General features: G+C 44.8%; 1 pseudogene; it reads left to right on the forward strand.

Moving 5' to 3' along the window:
* Positions 1-15,640, forward strand: part of LOC115139074 (dedicator of cytokinesis protein 11-like) — a 101,411-nt pseudogene that overhangs the window by 24,523 nt on the left and 61,248 nt on the right.

A 15,640-nucleotide genomic window follows, 5' to 3' on the forward strand; every position in this document is an offset into this window, starting at 1 on the left:
AGCGAATGAAATGACATCAAACACATGGAAATCGTGTGTCTGATGTATTTGACACCATTCCACTCTATTCCGCCTCAGCTATTACCACGAGCCCTTTAAGGTGACACCAGCCTCCTGTGCTTCTACACAGTAAATATGATCCTGTCTGTGTCTGTTCTTCTCCGGGCAGGTGTTTAATGATCGGGAAGTTCTCTCCTCTCTATCGCCAGGACAGCAGCAAGATCTCCACCGATGACCTCATCAAAATGCTGGCTGACTTCAGGAAGTGAGTCATCAATAAGACCTATGATGGCTGTGACAGTACACTGTAGGTGGCTTGGCGTGCTGGCTGTGCTATATGTCAGTCGGTATCCTAGTGTCTGTTTGCACTGCAGGCTGGTTTTCTAGTGCTTTGACTGTTTCATGCACGTTCACCCTTTAGGCCAGAGAAGAGCAAGCTGCAGACTCCCTGGACAACTAAATGTCACCATCGAATGTGTGCCTCCAGACCTCTCAAGTGGGTAGTTTTATTTAGATATGTACACCATCCATATTCAAACATTTGCCTTAACTAGTCTTGTTTTAGCCTGTCGTTTACATTAGATTGAATGATAATTCAAAGTGTTAGTGGTTAATTGAATTAGTTGATTATGGTTGACGACGAGTTATATTGATTAGTTGCACTAATGAACACTAATCTTGCCCCCCCTTATGTATGCATTTATAAAGCCTTTATAACAGCTACTTTAGACATTCTAACATCGATGGCTCTAATGTCCTCCCTTCTTCTTCCTCAGACACGGTGACCTCGTCCTACATCCCAGTCAAGCCCTTTGAGGAAGAGTGTGAGAGGGTCTCTGTGGAGATCGAGGAGTTTCTCCCTGAGGAGGCCAAGTACCTCTTCACTGTCTTCAAGAACCACCTGTATGTCTATCCCCTGCAGCTGAAATACGACAACCAGAAGAGCTTCGCCAAGGTGGGGGAGAAGAGGGAGGGAGGGAGTGAGAGAGAGGGAGGGAGGAAGGGGAGAGGGAAAGTGAGAGAGAGAGAGGGAGATTAAAATAGCAACACCAAACTGACTTGCAAGCATTGAGGGCAGTTGGTTATTGTGTTTACAGTTCACTACTTCGTGACTGTCCTCCTTCCTGTGGGAGTTATTGTGTTGACTGAAGTGTCTTTTATCATTCCAGGCAAGAAACGTAGCGGTGTGTGTGCAGTTCAGAGACTCGGACGAAGAAGGCGCGGCCCCTCTAAAGGTGAGCGTTTGTTTTGGATGAGAGGTGTGTGAGGTGGTGAAAATAACTGGGAGTCCCTAGGAAAGAAGACAAACTGCTGATAAAGTCCAACTCAGTGGAGTGGCAGAGTGGTTGCCAAAAAATAGAGGAGAGAAAAAAACTCTGACCTAAGCCAGTTATTACAGCTGGCAAGGAGAACTAATGAGATCACTTACTCACTCACTCACACATTGAGCAACATCCACACACGTAGAATATTTCTGCGTGGAAACCTCCATCAAACGGCTAAAGAATAGTTTTTTAGATGGAATGATAGCCAATGGTTTAGGAAGCTAGCATTTACAGTACCGTACTGTAGACCTAAGTTCTGCCTGTTTTAGTTGTTTGTTGCTGTGCTGGTCTTTTCTGTACTCTCACCCCACTCTGAAGATAAGACTCCATGCTGGAGATTCCAGTCCTTCTAGCCAGGGAAAGGGTCCTCAGCATCACTGTGTAATCACCGCACTTTCACATGTTGTTGCCGCAGGAACAGGGCTTCTAAATGCACAACTTTTTCCATGCTGGTACACAACCCATAATCATGTGATCTGAAACTGTCTCTTCCCTCAACTGAGCTGTTCAGTTGAGCTCTGCTCTCTCTGTTCTTTCAGAGGACCTCCACCGCTCTCATAGGCTGTGTCGCAAATGGCACCCTATTCCCAGGGTAGTGCCTTACTTCTGACACTACCTTTCACCAGAGCTGCTCAAACGCTGTGCCCTACTTAGGGAATAGGATGCCATTTGGGACCTAGCCCGAGGCTCTGCCTCTCGTCTCTGCAGTAATGAGGAATGACCAAAGTAATCAATGTCCTAATTACCGTTCCGAACGGATCCCCTCTCCTCCTCACTGTGTCTGCCATATCAGGGTCAATTATCTAGACCTCTGCCTGGACTTCCAAACAGGTTGACTTCACGGCATGTATTCACAAAGCCACATCACATGCATGGGCTTAGGCAACTCAGCCTGCCCCTCCTTCCCTCCCCTGGTTCTGCTTGGTCTCTCACTCCAGTTTAGCCTGGCGTGAGAGAGTTCTCCTTTCATTAACTCAAATCTCACCTCTAACTGACACTGGTGAACAGCTAGTTTTCCCCATTCTTCTTACAGATGTTGTTTGCTTGTGTTGCAAGTTCTGCCATGAGAGGCTAGCGTTGTATTTTAGATGTGATTATACAGTTCTTTGAAACCATTTCTGTCTAGTTATTATCAGTGCTCACAGATTGCTGTAGACTTACTCACTGGCATACCCTAACATCGAAGGATGAGCAGTAGATGACTAATAATGTATGTGTGTGTGTTTCAGTGTATCTACGGAAAGCCAGGGGAGACACTCTTCTCCTCCAGTGCCTGTGCGGCCGTTCTCCACCACAACCAGAACCCTAAGTTCTATGACGAGGTGAGTGAGACCCTTGCTCAATAAACCTGACCTGCCAAGCCCCCCCTCCCATGGTTCACGTCTACAAAACAGTTAAACAGTTTAGTTTGAACAATGCATCATGTCTTGTCAAAGCTTCACTATAGGGGAAGGAGTTGAAAAGTTGGTGTTTTTAAAGCCTATTTAAAACATGGTCGGTCTACAGTACAGTATTCTACTGAAGTCCAGTCCACCAGTTATTTCCGGGTTAATCCTGTAACTCTGCCTCACACTGGGCTAGTCAGACACCCACCAGAGCCTCGCTGGCCAGGGAAAAGGGAGGGAGAGGTGAGGACAGGAGACTATCTCAGAACCACGGGAGCGGGGCATCTTGTGTTTGGTATATGGATTAGACTCCACACACCCTCACCATCCAAGCCCCCCCTTTTCTTTACTCTCCAGTGACCAATTCCTGGACCAATACCCCATGCCTTGCTGAATAGTTAACTAAATGAGTTCCAGTGAGTTATGAGGAAGACCAGCTTCAACAAGTGAAAGGACAGCACTATTGATGTTGACACATGATCAAGTCATACTGAGAATGATGGTTTAATTGGCGTTAGTTTAATACTATGCCATGGGCTGTCTGTGTTATTTCCTGTGAAGCAGAGCGCACGTGCAGGCAGACTGAACATTATACTACTCACTGTTACTGCCCCCTTGTGGGGAGAGTAGGAAGAATTGAGCTTTTTGACCAAATTGTTAAAATGTTACATTTTTGTCATTTAGCAGATGCTCTTATCCAGAGCGGCTTACAGTAGTGAGTGCATACATATTCATACTTTTGATTGTGTTCCTATGAACATTATCACTAATATTAATGACTGATTGTTTCCCTACCTATACAGGTAAAGATTGAGCTGCCCGTCCATGTTCATGAGAAACACCACATCCTCTTTACCTTCTACCACATCAGCTCTGAGATCAGTACCAAGACCAGCACCAAGAAGAGAGAGGGGGTCCAGTCCCTGGGTAAGACTAGGAGCGGTCTGTGTGTGAATGTGTGTTGTTGTTTTTTGAGGGTGTGCGTGTGTCTGTTTAGTGTATTTGTCTTGAGTGTGTGTATCTACCATCTACCTCCATTACCTTAGACGTCCATCTCTCTCTGTAACCGTGGGCTACTCCTGGGCCCCTCTGTTGAAAGATGGCAGGATGCAGTCTATAGAGCTACAGCTGCCTGTGTCTGCCACCCTGCCCCCAGGATACCTGTATGACAAGACCCAGGACGCCACAAGAAGGTACAACCCTCTGGGCACTGGAGAGAACCTGGGGTCAGGGAAGAGGTTTCTCCTGCTTGTATGCTAGTGGCATATGACTGAGATGACATTGATGTAAAACATTTGGAGAACGATATTATGAAAAACTATTAGGGGTGTAATGGTACACGTATTTGGTACGGGGACCTCGGTTTTGTCCGCACTGAACCCGAATGAATACATTTTTTTTTTTTAAATACAAAATCAAACAGTAGGCCGATAGGCCATGTTTACACTGCGTTGTAGGCCTGTGCCTCTTGAGTAAGTCTGAGCTGAAAAACCCCCATTTCAGGCTATTCCATTAAAACGACTGCAGCATCTTTGCACGTTGTAATAAAAGTTTGAATCTTAATTAATGCATTTCAAATTATCTTTTTGTGAGGTGCAGCCGGGAACTAAACTCAGCAAAAAAAGAAACGAGATGAGCCTGTAGGAAGGGTACCACATGAGGGAGGAGGATGTCCTCCCTGTAACGCACAGCGTTGAGATCACCTGCAATGACAACAAGCTCAGTCCCATGATGCTGTGACACACCGCCCCAGACTATGACGGACCCTCCACCACCAAATCGATCCCGCTCCAGAGTACAGACCTCGGTGTAACGCTCATTCCTTCGACGATAACCCCGAATCCGACCATCACCCCTGGTGAGACAAAACAGTCACTCGTCAGTGAAGAGCACTTTTTGCCAGTCCTGTCTGGTCCAGCAATGGTGGGTTTGTGCCCATAGGCGACGTTGTTGCCGGTGATGTCTGGTGAGGACCTGCCTTACAACAGGCCTACAAGCCCTCAGTCCAGCCTCTCTCAGCCTATTTTGTGCGTTCCTGGTGTAACTCTGGCAGTTGTTGTTGCCATCCTGTACCTGTCCCCCAGGTGTGATGTTCGGATGTACCGATCCTCTGCAGGTGTTGGTACACGTGGTCTGCCACTGCGAGGACAATAAGCTGTCCGTCCTGTCTCCCTGTAGCGCTGTCTTCAGTGTCTCACAGTACGGGCATTGCAATTTATTGCCCTAGCCACATCTGCAGTCCTCATGCCTCCTTGCAGCATACCTAAGGCACGTTCACGCAGTTGAGCAGGGACCCTGGGCATCTTTCTTTTGGTGTTTTTCAGAGTCCGTAGAAAGGCCTCTTTAGTGTTCTAAGTTTTCATAACTGTGACCTTAATTGCCTACCGTCTGTAAGCTGTTAGTGTCTTAACGACCGTTCCACAGGTGCATGTTCATTAATTGTTTATGGTTCATTGAACAAGCATGGGAAACAGTGTTCAAACCCTTTACAATGAAGATCTGTGAAGTTATTTGGATTTTTACGAGTTACCTTTGAAAGACAGTGTCCTGAAAAAGGGACGTTTCTTTTAGTTCTGTACAATGTCGAGTGGTGGGGTTGATAAACCAGACTTGGAGGATCCTCCATCATTTAAATCTCCAGATGAGAGACATTTTGTCTTCCCAGTAGATTACCACGGCGATGGACAGAGAGTGGTGGGGTTGATAAACCAGACTTGGAGGATCCTCCATCGTTTAAATCTCCAGATGAGAGACATTTTGTCTTCCCAGTAGATTACCACGGCGATGGACAGAGAGCGGTGGATGAAACATTGACAGTATGTTGCCACGCTCAAAGAGAATAGCCTCTGCAGCTGCCAACACCTCAAATATGTTGACACATTTACACTGACATCACCCCAGTATAACAGAGCAAGATGGAAACGCAAAAAAACAATATCGTCTCCCCTCTGCATTCAAGCAGCCCTTGGCAGCTGATTCTGACCTGGCGAAAGAAATTACAGGAGTGATAGGTAGGCTATTTTTTACAGTCTGGTTTATTGCCACAGATATGCACCCGTTCTCTGTGGTTGAGAATAGAGGGTTTCAGCACCTCATGAAAGTGCTCGAGCGACGTTAAGAACCTCCTTCTTTCACCCATTTCAGCAAACAGGTAGTACCATCTCTATATAAGCAAACCAATGCAAAAGTGTTTAATTAATTGGCCAATGCACCATTGGGCGCTTACTTCAAGACCCAATGCAGTGAAAATACATATTTTCCTGTGTTTTATATATATTTCCACACTGAGGTTGGGATAATTCTGTGAAATTGTCAAAATGATGCTAATGCCCTTTTAGTGTAAGAGCTGTTTGAAAAGACCACCTGAAATGTCAGCCTGTTTTGGTGGGATGGAGTTTTGGCCTCTCTGGTGACATCTGAAGGAGGCAGTGTCATGGTGCATTCGTAACCAAGTGGGAATTAGGAATTTAACTCATACGACTGGGATCTTTATGACCGGTCATCACACTCGGAATTCCAACCTTTTAGAGAGCCGACCTGAAGATCACAGTCATGATTTGACCTCGTTTTTTTTTCCAGAGTTCCCAGTTGTCTTGAATGCACCATAACATCCCAAGCACCCGCTTTCCCGCATGGTGACCTCTGACCTCACCTACTAAGGAAATGGCCTCTGTTACAGTATTTTCGGCAGTTAAATGCAACAACAAAACATTATTTATGAAGAGCAATTTATTAATGTTTTTTTATCAACTCTATATTTGTTTACAAGCGTAATAGCTGTACTTTTGGTTCATAGTTGACACAGCTTGTTGGCCATTAGCCTGTCTGCATTTCTCAACTAATTTCAAATTTATATGAATGCATCCAACTGGTATTTATGACTTCACAACTGCTAAATTCCCACCTCCCACGTGGTTACAAACACAGCATCAGAATGGAATGCCAGGAACATTATGAATGGCTGTACCGAAACAAAACCCTCACTCCAAAACCGCCATACGTACCGAACCTTGACTTTGGTGAACCATTACACCCCTGCACACTATGAGTTATTGAAAAATGCAGGATACTAAAATCACTTTATTGTATTTGTTTTTTTCTCCTTACAGCCAGCGCCAGATGTAAAATGGGTAGAAAACAGCAAGCCACTTTTCAAAGTGAAGACCAATGTAGCTTCAACAATATACCCTGAAGTATGTCTTCTACCTTCCAACATTAAAACAACTTGTTAAAGCTATTGTAACAAACACCATAAGACATCTGTGTTCTGTATTTCTCTGTCTAGGATCTGCACCTCCACATGTTCTTCCAGCACTGCCAGCTGATAGGGTCCTCCTCAGAGGGCAACCCAGCAGAACTCATCAAGTATCTTAAGGTGAGAGAGACACTTCTGTTGTGAAGCCTCATTTATGCTATCACTTGGTATTGCTGTCTCTCTGACTTCAACCCTCATATATTTTAACTTAATTTCCTGCTGGTCATGCTCTCTCTCTCTCTCTCTCTCACTCACAACCCTTTCTCTCTTTCTCGCCATCTCTCTCCCTCCTTCCCTAGTGCCTGCATGCCATGGAGGCTCAGGTGATCATTAAATTCCTCCCCACTGTGCTGATGCAGCTGTTTGAGGTGCTCACCGCGGCAACCAAAGAAGCTCAAGAAATCGCTGTCAACTCCACCCGGTGAGTCTTGAAACCCTGTCCCTATGACGTTATCATGATCTGACCCCATGAAATAGTGACCTAGACATAGTCAGAGTTGTGAATGTGAGTTACAAGTCCATTGATTTGAAAAGGCCTTTTTTATGTTGTCAAATATAACACAACAGTCACTGTACAGGAGTTTGCTAAACGGCACAAACAGATTTGGGACGAGGTTATTTGAAATGTGTTTTTGGAAGCGTTAAAGGATGTAGGTTGAGGAAAGTAACCATAATATTCTAACTCTTCGGTGTGATTATACACGTCGTTTCCCGGTGCCATGAGGAAGGACTGTAAAACTACCTGCGCTCTTTTCTGAAGGTAAAAACGTCAGGCATCACACACACGACAGTCAATAATCATTTTGGGGCTCCCGAATGGCGCTGCGGTCTAAGGCACTGCATCTCAGTGCTAGAGGGGTCACTACAGACACCCAGGTTTGAATCCAGGCTGTATCACAACCGGCTGTGATTTGGAGTCCCATAGGGCGGCGCACAATTGACCCAGTGTTGTCCGGGGTAGGCCGTCATTGTAAGTAAGAATTTGTTCTTAACCGATTTGCCTAGTTAAATAAAGTTTACATTTAATGAGCAGAATCAATGCCTGATCCTTGCCTTACTGATGAATGTAAAGATGCGTAATGCATTTTCAGTTGAAAGTTACTTCAAGGTCATTCATTTCTCATTTGGGATAATGTTCAACATACCATGGAAAGTGATAATGTGAAGGTTGTGTATTAATACCTATTTCTGTGTTGTGTCCCCAGTATGTGTTTGTGTCTGGGAACTCTGGGACCGCTCATGAAGTCCTGGCCACCGCAGTTACAGCCATCCTCAAACAGACAGCAGATTTCAACACCAGCAACAAACTGCTCTGTGTGTGTGTGTGTGTGTGTGTGTGTGTGTGTGTGTGTGTGTGTGTGTGTGTGTGTGTGTGTGTGTGTGTGTGTGTGTGTGTGTGTGTGTGTGTGTGTGTGTGTGTGTGTGTATTTACATCCCCATTAGCTTTTGCAGGAACAGCAGCATGCACACACTTTTTTACTTGTTACGTTCAAGCAAAACATGTAAATTCGCATACTGACCAGCAGGTATCACTGCAGCACATGCAACTGAACCAGCCACTTGTTCCTTGAAAGGGAAAATGGATTCCTTACATTCTTGTGTCACTAATAAGCATGTTTTGACAGCCCACCGTGTTTTCGAAACAATTACTTTTGCGCAGTTTTCTATTGTCAGTACACCCAGGATTCCTGCACACGAAGCCGGTATTATAAAGCCCATATTATAGAACCCATTGATGTTTCTTGTTGTTGTCAGACTGTTGATATGATCTTTCTTAGGAAGGATGCATCCCTAATGGCATTGCATTCCCTTTATAGTGCACTACTTTTGACAAGGGCATTATGCAGGCCTCTGGCCCAAGGTAGTGCACTATGAAGTAATAGGGTGGCAATCGGGACGCTATCTAAATGTTTCACAATTGAGCAGTAGGTCCAACTTCTTCGGTCCCTCTTCCTCTTTTCTAGTATTCTTGGTTCCTCTTTGAGACAATGGCCAAATCCATGGCCCAGTACCTCCAGAAGGGCAACAGGATCAAGGTTGGTGCACGTTCTATTCGGAATAGGGGTTTATCTTGTGTCCCACATCGAAGATAGTGCACACACCCACACAAAACAGCCATCCCTGACAAGCCCTCAGGTGGAGGGGAACAGTTAGCATTCTTTCTATGCAAATATTTATCATGTGGCGCTGCAGTGTTACATTTCACACACTCTTTCCTCCACACTCTTTCCTCACTGCAAAAAATGTGGCAATGAACACTTCCTCATTCTACAGATATGCAAAGTTCAGTTGGTGATAAGGATATTCCTGTTTGTACTCCTATCTTGGCAACAGTTTAGAAACAGGCCCAGTAAAATCCAGACTGAAGCCTTTACTGCAGATAAACTAAGGTTGCGTAATATTTACGAGTACATTTGAGGATTTTACAAGTTGTGCACATTTTAGTGATGTTTATTCTCGTAGGCATCCAGCTGTGGTGAAAGACATCTATTTCTCAATGACCAGAAGAGCACACTTGTTCCTTCCTCCCATCCTATTGGTTAATATAAGATTAGTTTATCTGTAGTTGGGGCGAATCAGAACCACAAATCCACACACTTTATACCCATAGAACATCCATTGAGCTCAATTGGAAAATTGCCTTCCCCAAGTTAAGATTCAGCCCTTATTGAACTGAATTGTCGCTCGGCCCAGAGGTTCACATGCCCCGGGTCACCATCTTGTCGACATCTATAAATGAGTGTGTTGTGTTCTACCAGATGCCCCGTGCCCAGAGGTTTCCAGACAGTTTCCACCAGGTGCTCCAGTCCTTGCTGTTGTCCATCATGCCTCACATCACCATCCGCCATGTTGAAATCCCAGAGGAGGCCCGCTGTGTCAACCTCAGCCTGGCTGGCTTCATCAAGGTCAGGCCATACAGTGCCTGAACCATACATTACAGGCCCCCATACATTACCTGAACCATACACTACAATCCCCCATACATTGCCTGAACCATACACTACAGGCCCACATACACTGCCTGAACCATACACTACCTGACCCCATACATTACAGTACCTGAACTATACACTACAGGCCCCCATACATTACAGTACCTGAACCATTCACTACATGCCCCCATACATTACAGTACCTGAACCATACACTACAAGCCCCCATACATTGCCTGAACCATACACTACAGGCCCACATACACTTCCTGAACCATACACTACATGCTTCCATACATTACAGTACCTGAACCATACACTACATGCCCCCATACATTACAGAACCTGAACCATACATTACAGTACCTGAACCATACGCTAATGGACGGACATAATACAAAATACACTATTGCTGTTCTGAAAAAGGAATACTGTTGATATGAGGTCTTCGTTAAAGACCAAACTCCCTTCTGAAACTCGCGATAATGTGTGGTGAATTCAGTGTACGTGTAAGTGAGGTGTTGTATATGAAAGATGTCCTTGGTGTGCTTAGTTGGTTAGCCCTGGTCTTCTCAATGCCCTGATCTGTGTTTGTCTCCATAGCGCTGTCTGACCTTTATAAACAGAGGCTATGTCTTCAGCCTGGTCAACGACTGACTACATGTGTGCCTTCACACTCAAAGACCCCAAGGTACTCGACGCCAACAACCGTACCAACCACAGTACCTCTTAAATTGTTGATCATTTTATTATATACACGTGTATTATATAGGTCCTGTACAATAACCCTTCTGCTATTGTCGATCATGTATCATTAATGCAACTTGGGAACTAAAACAGCCTGCTGTACAGGTTTCTATAGACAGTAGATGCACATTGGCTGTGGGAAATGTGCCCTACATAGAAAATAAGAGTGTGCTATAATGGATCATGAATGATAATAGTATAATTATACAGGCTATACACCTGACTACCGTAACATAACACAGTATGACCCTGGCAGGTATAATAAAAAGCCTCTAGCAGTCCTTCAACATGCCTACACATTTGATCAACACTATATTATCAGCCTTACCATATTTGACTAACAAATAAAAATCAACATGTGCATCCATTTTTTTTATTAACCCTCCGATTGTGGTGGCCCTACAATGTTTTGTCTCTGGGATTGAAAATCATCTCTATCTCAATCATTTGTAGGATGAAAATAAACCATTTGTTTCTGGTCATCCTGAGTTCCAGTACGTGTGTGTTGGTAAAATTATAATTAAATGACTGAACAAATCATTTTAAATGGAACTGTAACTAAGTAAAACTTATACTCTGTTATTGTATCTGATTAACAACATGGGTTCATAAGAAGGGATTGTGTGACACGGACAAGGATTAATTAAAGTTAATGAACACCATTCCAACTAGGAAGAAACGAATGGGTTGGGGACTGTGTAAACACATAAGGTCGTTAACCTAGCGTTGAACCTACAGAAACTTAGCTCTGGGGTTTTTAGATCAGACAGTGAGTGCATTCCTAGGTTTTCTGTTAATTAGAACTGTCAGCTCAGTGGTGATCGATAATGTTGAGGGGTCAAAAGTTACCTGTGAGTGTGTTAGTAAGTTAGAATGAACTTTTCACCTCACTTTGTCCCGGTCGAGAGGAGGGGATTCAGTTAAAGCAGTGAAATGACGTCATGATGTGTATATAAACTGTTGTTCGTGGTTAAGTGGCAGCGCGCTCCGAGAATACATTCTGTTACCTATTATTGAAAGACTGGCCTGCGTCTATTTTATGCAAACAAGAATATTATAAATTCTCATAGAATAGATTAAGGGTTTTCAATTGATGAAAGCACATTGGCATAATTAAATTACAGTAACAGTGTGTTGTCTTAGGAGTTGTTTTGTAACGCTAGAGCGGTTTGTTGACTGACAGGTCTTGACGGAGATGAAGTTTGACTTCTTGATGACGGTGTGTAACCACGAGCACTACATCCCGCTCAACCTGCCCATGGCCTTCGGCCGCACCAAGCTGCAGAGAGTACAGGGCAAGGAGCTCCTAATCTCACGCCATGCTTCTCTGTTCTATCAGCCACCATAGAAATAAGAATGAATGGAAAGGGAGTCACCATTCAAGTCAATGATGGCATAGTGGGTGGATTGGCAGCCATTTTGAGTGTACCCATGCCAAGAAGGCAAATCAGGAAGTGTACCCTTTTAATCTGTGCTGTGATTTGTTGAGTCAACTCAACTGGCATTAGAAAAAATCCATTCCATTGCATGAGCCACATCAGTTAGCATCATTTGAATGAACATTCTACATTACCATGGCAATCCAGCATCCGTTGATAGAACATTCCAAAATACCATGATACCATGATTGCATCCCAATACCAGACAGCCATTGTGAGTATACAGTACCAGTCAATTGCCAGGGTTAGAGCTTCCAAGTCCGTTCTGTTCATTCTCATTTCTAGGCGTGCCACACACAACCATCTATTACTGAGGTGCATTACTCTGGCCTTGTTCTGCAGTTTATGCTGGTTTTCCTTTCTCCCTGGTCACTTAAAGGGAAACTTCACCACTTTTCAACCTCATATTCATCCTCAATATGAGTTTGAAAAGTGGTGAAATTTCCCTTTAATGTATCAATTAATGTAACTGATGGAAAAAAACTACTTGCAGTACAAGGACCCTTAAGGATCAAGTCTAATACAGAGCAGACCATGTGGAGTCTAGCAAAAGGGGGGTTGTTAAATTAATAATATGAATGATATTTACCCATTTATATTCTGGTAATAGTACTGCATGCTATGTTCATTTATTTTACTCATTTGTTTCTCCTCCCTCTTGTTTTGCTTGTGGTTGTCAGATTTTATTTCGTACGCGACGGAGCTTTTTGGCGCAGTAGGTAGGTGATGCCTCCATAACATCAACCGCCACGTTTGCAGTTTGAACGCCAACTGAGTCGGCATGCAACTAACCCACTTCTGCTACCTCCTTCTATCCAGGAAACTCCTAAACTCTTCATGATTGCTAAAATCCGAACCGCCTGCTTGGACCAATGTTTTGTTGTAGCCTGGAGATTGTCACACTTGCTGTCTTTGAACGAGGAAATCAAATTACTTTTCTCTGTTTGATGTTTTGACTGACGATTTCAGACGAGGGGAGAGTATGAATTGCTGCCGCTACATGAGGGACTGCTACCATACATTCTCTCTCTATTCCTCTCTTCCATTCTCTCTCTCTCCCTCTCTCTCGTTCTCGCTCTCTATTCAACTCTTTCATTCTCTCTCTCTCTCTCTCGTTCTCTATTCAACTCTTCCATTTCCTCTCTCCCTTGTTGGCTGCTTTTCCTTCACTCTAGTCAAACTCATCCCAAACCATCTCAATTGGGTTGAGGTTGGGTGATTTGTGAAGGCCAGGTCATCTGATACAGGACTCCATCACTCTCCTTCTTGGTCAAATAGCCCTTATACAGCCTGGAGGTGTGTTGGGTCATTGTCCTGTTGAAAAACAAATGATAGTCCCACTAAGTACAAACCAGATGGATAATGTATTGCTGCAGAATGCTGTGGTAGCCATGCTGGTTAAGTGTGCCTTGAATTCTAAATAAATCACAGATAGTGTCACCAGCAAAGCAACCCCACACCACCTCCTCCATGCTTCACGGTGGGAACCACACATGCGGAGATCATACGTTCACCTACTCTGCGTCTCACAAAGACATGGGGATTGGAACCAAAAATCTCACATTTGGACTCATTAGACCAAAGGACAGATTTCCACCAGTCTAATGTCCATTGCTCGTGTTTCTTGGCCCAAGCAAGTCTCTTCTTATTGGTGTCGTTTAGTGGTGGTTTCTTTGTAGCAATTCGACCATGAAGGCCTGATTCACGCTGTCTCTTCTGAACAGTTGATGTTGAGATGAGTCTGTTACTTGAACTCTTTGAAGCATTTATTTGGGCTGCAATCTGAGGTGCAGTTAACTCTATTGAACTTATCCTCTGCAGCAGAGGTAACTCTGGGTTTTCCTTTCCTAATGAGAGACAGTTTCATCATAGCGCTTGATGGGTTTTGCGACTGCGCTTGTTCTTGAAATTTTATGGATTGTCTTAAATTAATGATGGACTGTCATTTGAGTTTGAGATTATTTTATTTTTACAGGGACAGTGCACATTAATCAACGTTTCAGTAGAAGTGCCGGTTTTAGCCAGCCGGCTCATTTTCAACCGCAGTCCCTGGGCAGGTTATTAAAAACAATATAGACAATCATTGAGCAGTGAGCACACGCAGAGCAACATAGGACAAGCAAGACGTAGCATACAGACAGAGCAACAGAACAAAAAGCAGCAAGACAAAATTCATAAAAGCAACAAAGTGTTTCCACACCTCACAAGCTACAGACAACATGGAAAGCGGCAATACACAGATAGGGATTATGTCCACAAATCTGATTGACCTTTAGCCATGTCTTCAAGCATTTTGTGAAAGTGTGATATGTGGCAGAGTTATGTGTGTCTGATGGCAGTGTATTCCAGACATGGGAAGCTCTCACAGAGAAAGCGGATTTACTAAAGGTGCTTTTCCTTAAGCGAACTATACAGTCACCTCTCATGGCAGACCTTGTGGATCTGCTGCCATATGTTTGGGGTTTCTGTTTAACAAAAATACTGAGTGGAGGGGGAGCCAGTCTATTTAGGATCTTGAATACAAGACATGTGTTGGTGTATTGCTGTAACGGCGTTCGTCTGTTGAAAGAGAGTCAGACCAAAATGCAGCGTGGTGGTTACTCATGTTCTTTAATGCAAAATGAACGATACATGAAATAACAACTAATTACAAAACAACAAACGAAACGCGAAAACCTATACAGCCTATCTAGTGAACACTAACACAAAGACAGAAACAATCACCCACAAACACACAGTGAAACCCAGGCTACCTAAATATGGTTCCCAATCAGAGACAACGAGAATCACCTGACTCTGATTGAGAACCGCCTCAGGCAGCCAAGCCTATGCTATACACCCCTACTCAGCCACAATCCCAATGCCTACTAAAAACCCCAATATGACAACACAATAAACCCATGTCACACCCTGGCCTGACCAAATAACTAAAGAAAACACAAAATACTAAGACCAAGGCGTGACAGAACACCCCCCCCCCTAAGGTGCGGACTCCCGGACGCACCTCAAAACCATAGGGAGGGTCCAGGTGGGCGTCTGTCCATGGTGGCGGCTCCGGCTCGGGACGTGGACCCCACTCCATTAATGTCTTAGTTCCTCCCCCTCGCGTCCTGGGATAGTCCACCCTCGCCGCCGACCATGGCCTAGTAGTCCTCACCCAGAACCCCACTGGACTGAGGGGCAGCTCGTGACTGAGGGGCAGCTCGTGACTGAGGGGCAGCTCGTGACTGAGGGGCAGCTCGGGACTGAGGGGTAGCTCGGGACTGAGGGGTAGCTCGGGACTGAGGGGTAGCTCGGGACTGAGGGGAAGCCCGGCACTGAGGGGAAGCCCGGCACTGAGGGGAAGCCCGGCACTGAGGGGAAGCCCGGCACTGAGAGGAAGCCCGGCACTGAGAGGAAGCCCGGCACTGAGAGGAAGCCCGGCACTGAGAGGAAGCCCGGCACTGAGAGGAAGCTCGGCACTGAGAGGAAGCTCAGGCAGGTAGTTGGCTCCGGCAGATCCTGGCTGGCTGGCGGATCTGGAAGAGTCTGGTTGACTGGCAGATCTGGAAGAGTC

The sequence above is a fragment of the Oncorhynchus nerka genome, linkage group LG12 (assembly GCF_034236695.1).
Source record: "Oncorhynchus nerka isolate Pitt River linkage group LG12, Oner_Uvic_2.0, whole genome shotgun sequence".
Taxonomy (NCBI): domain Eukaryota; kingdom Metazoa; phylum Chordata; class Actinopteri; order Salmoniformes; family Salmonidae; genus Oncorhynchus; species Oncorhynchus nerka.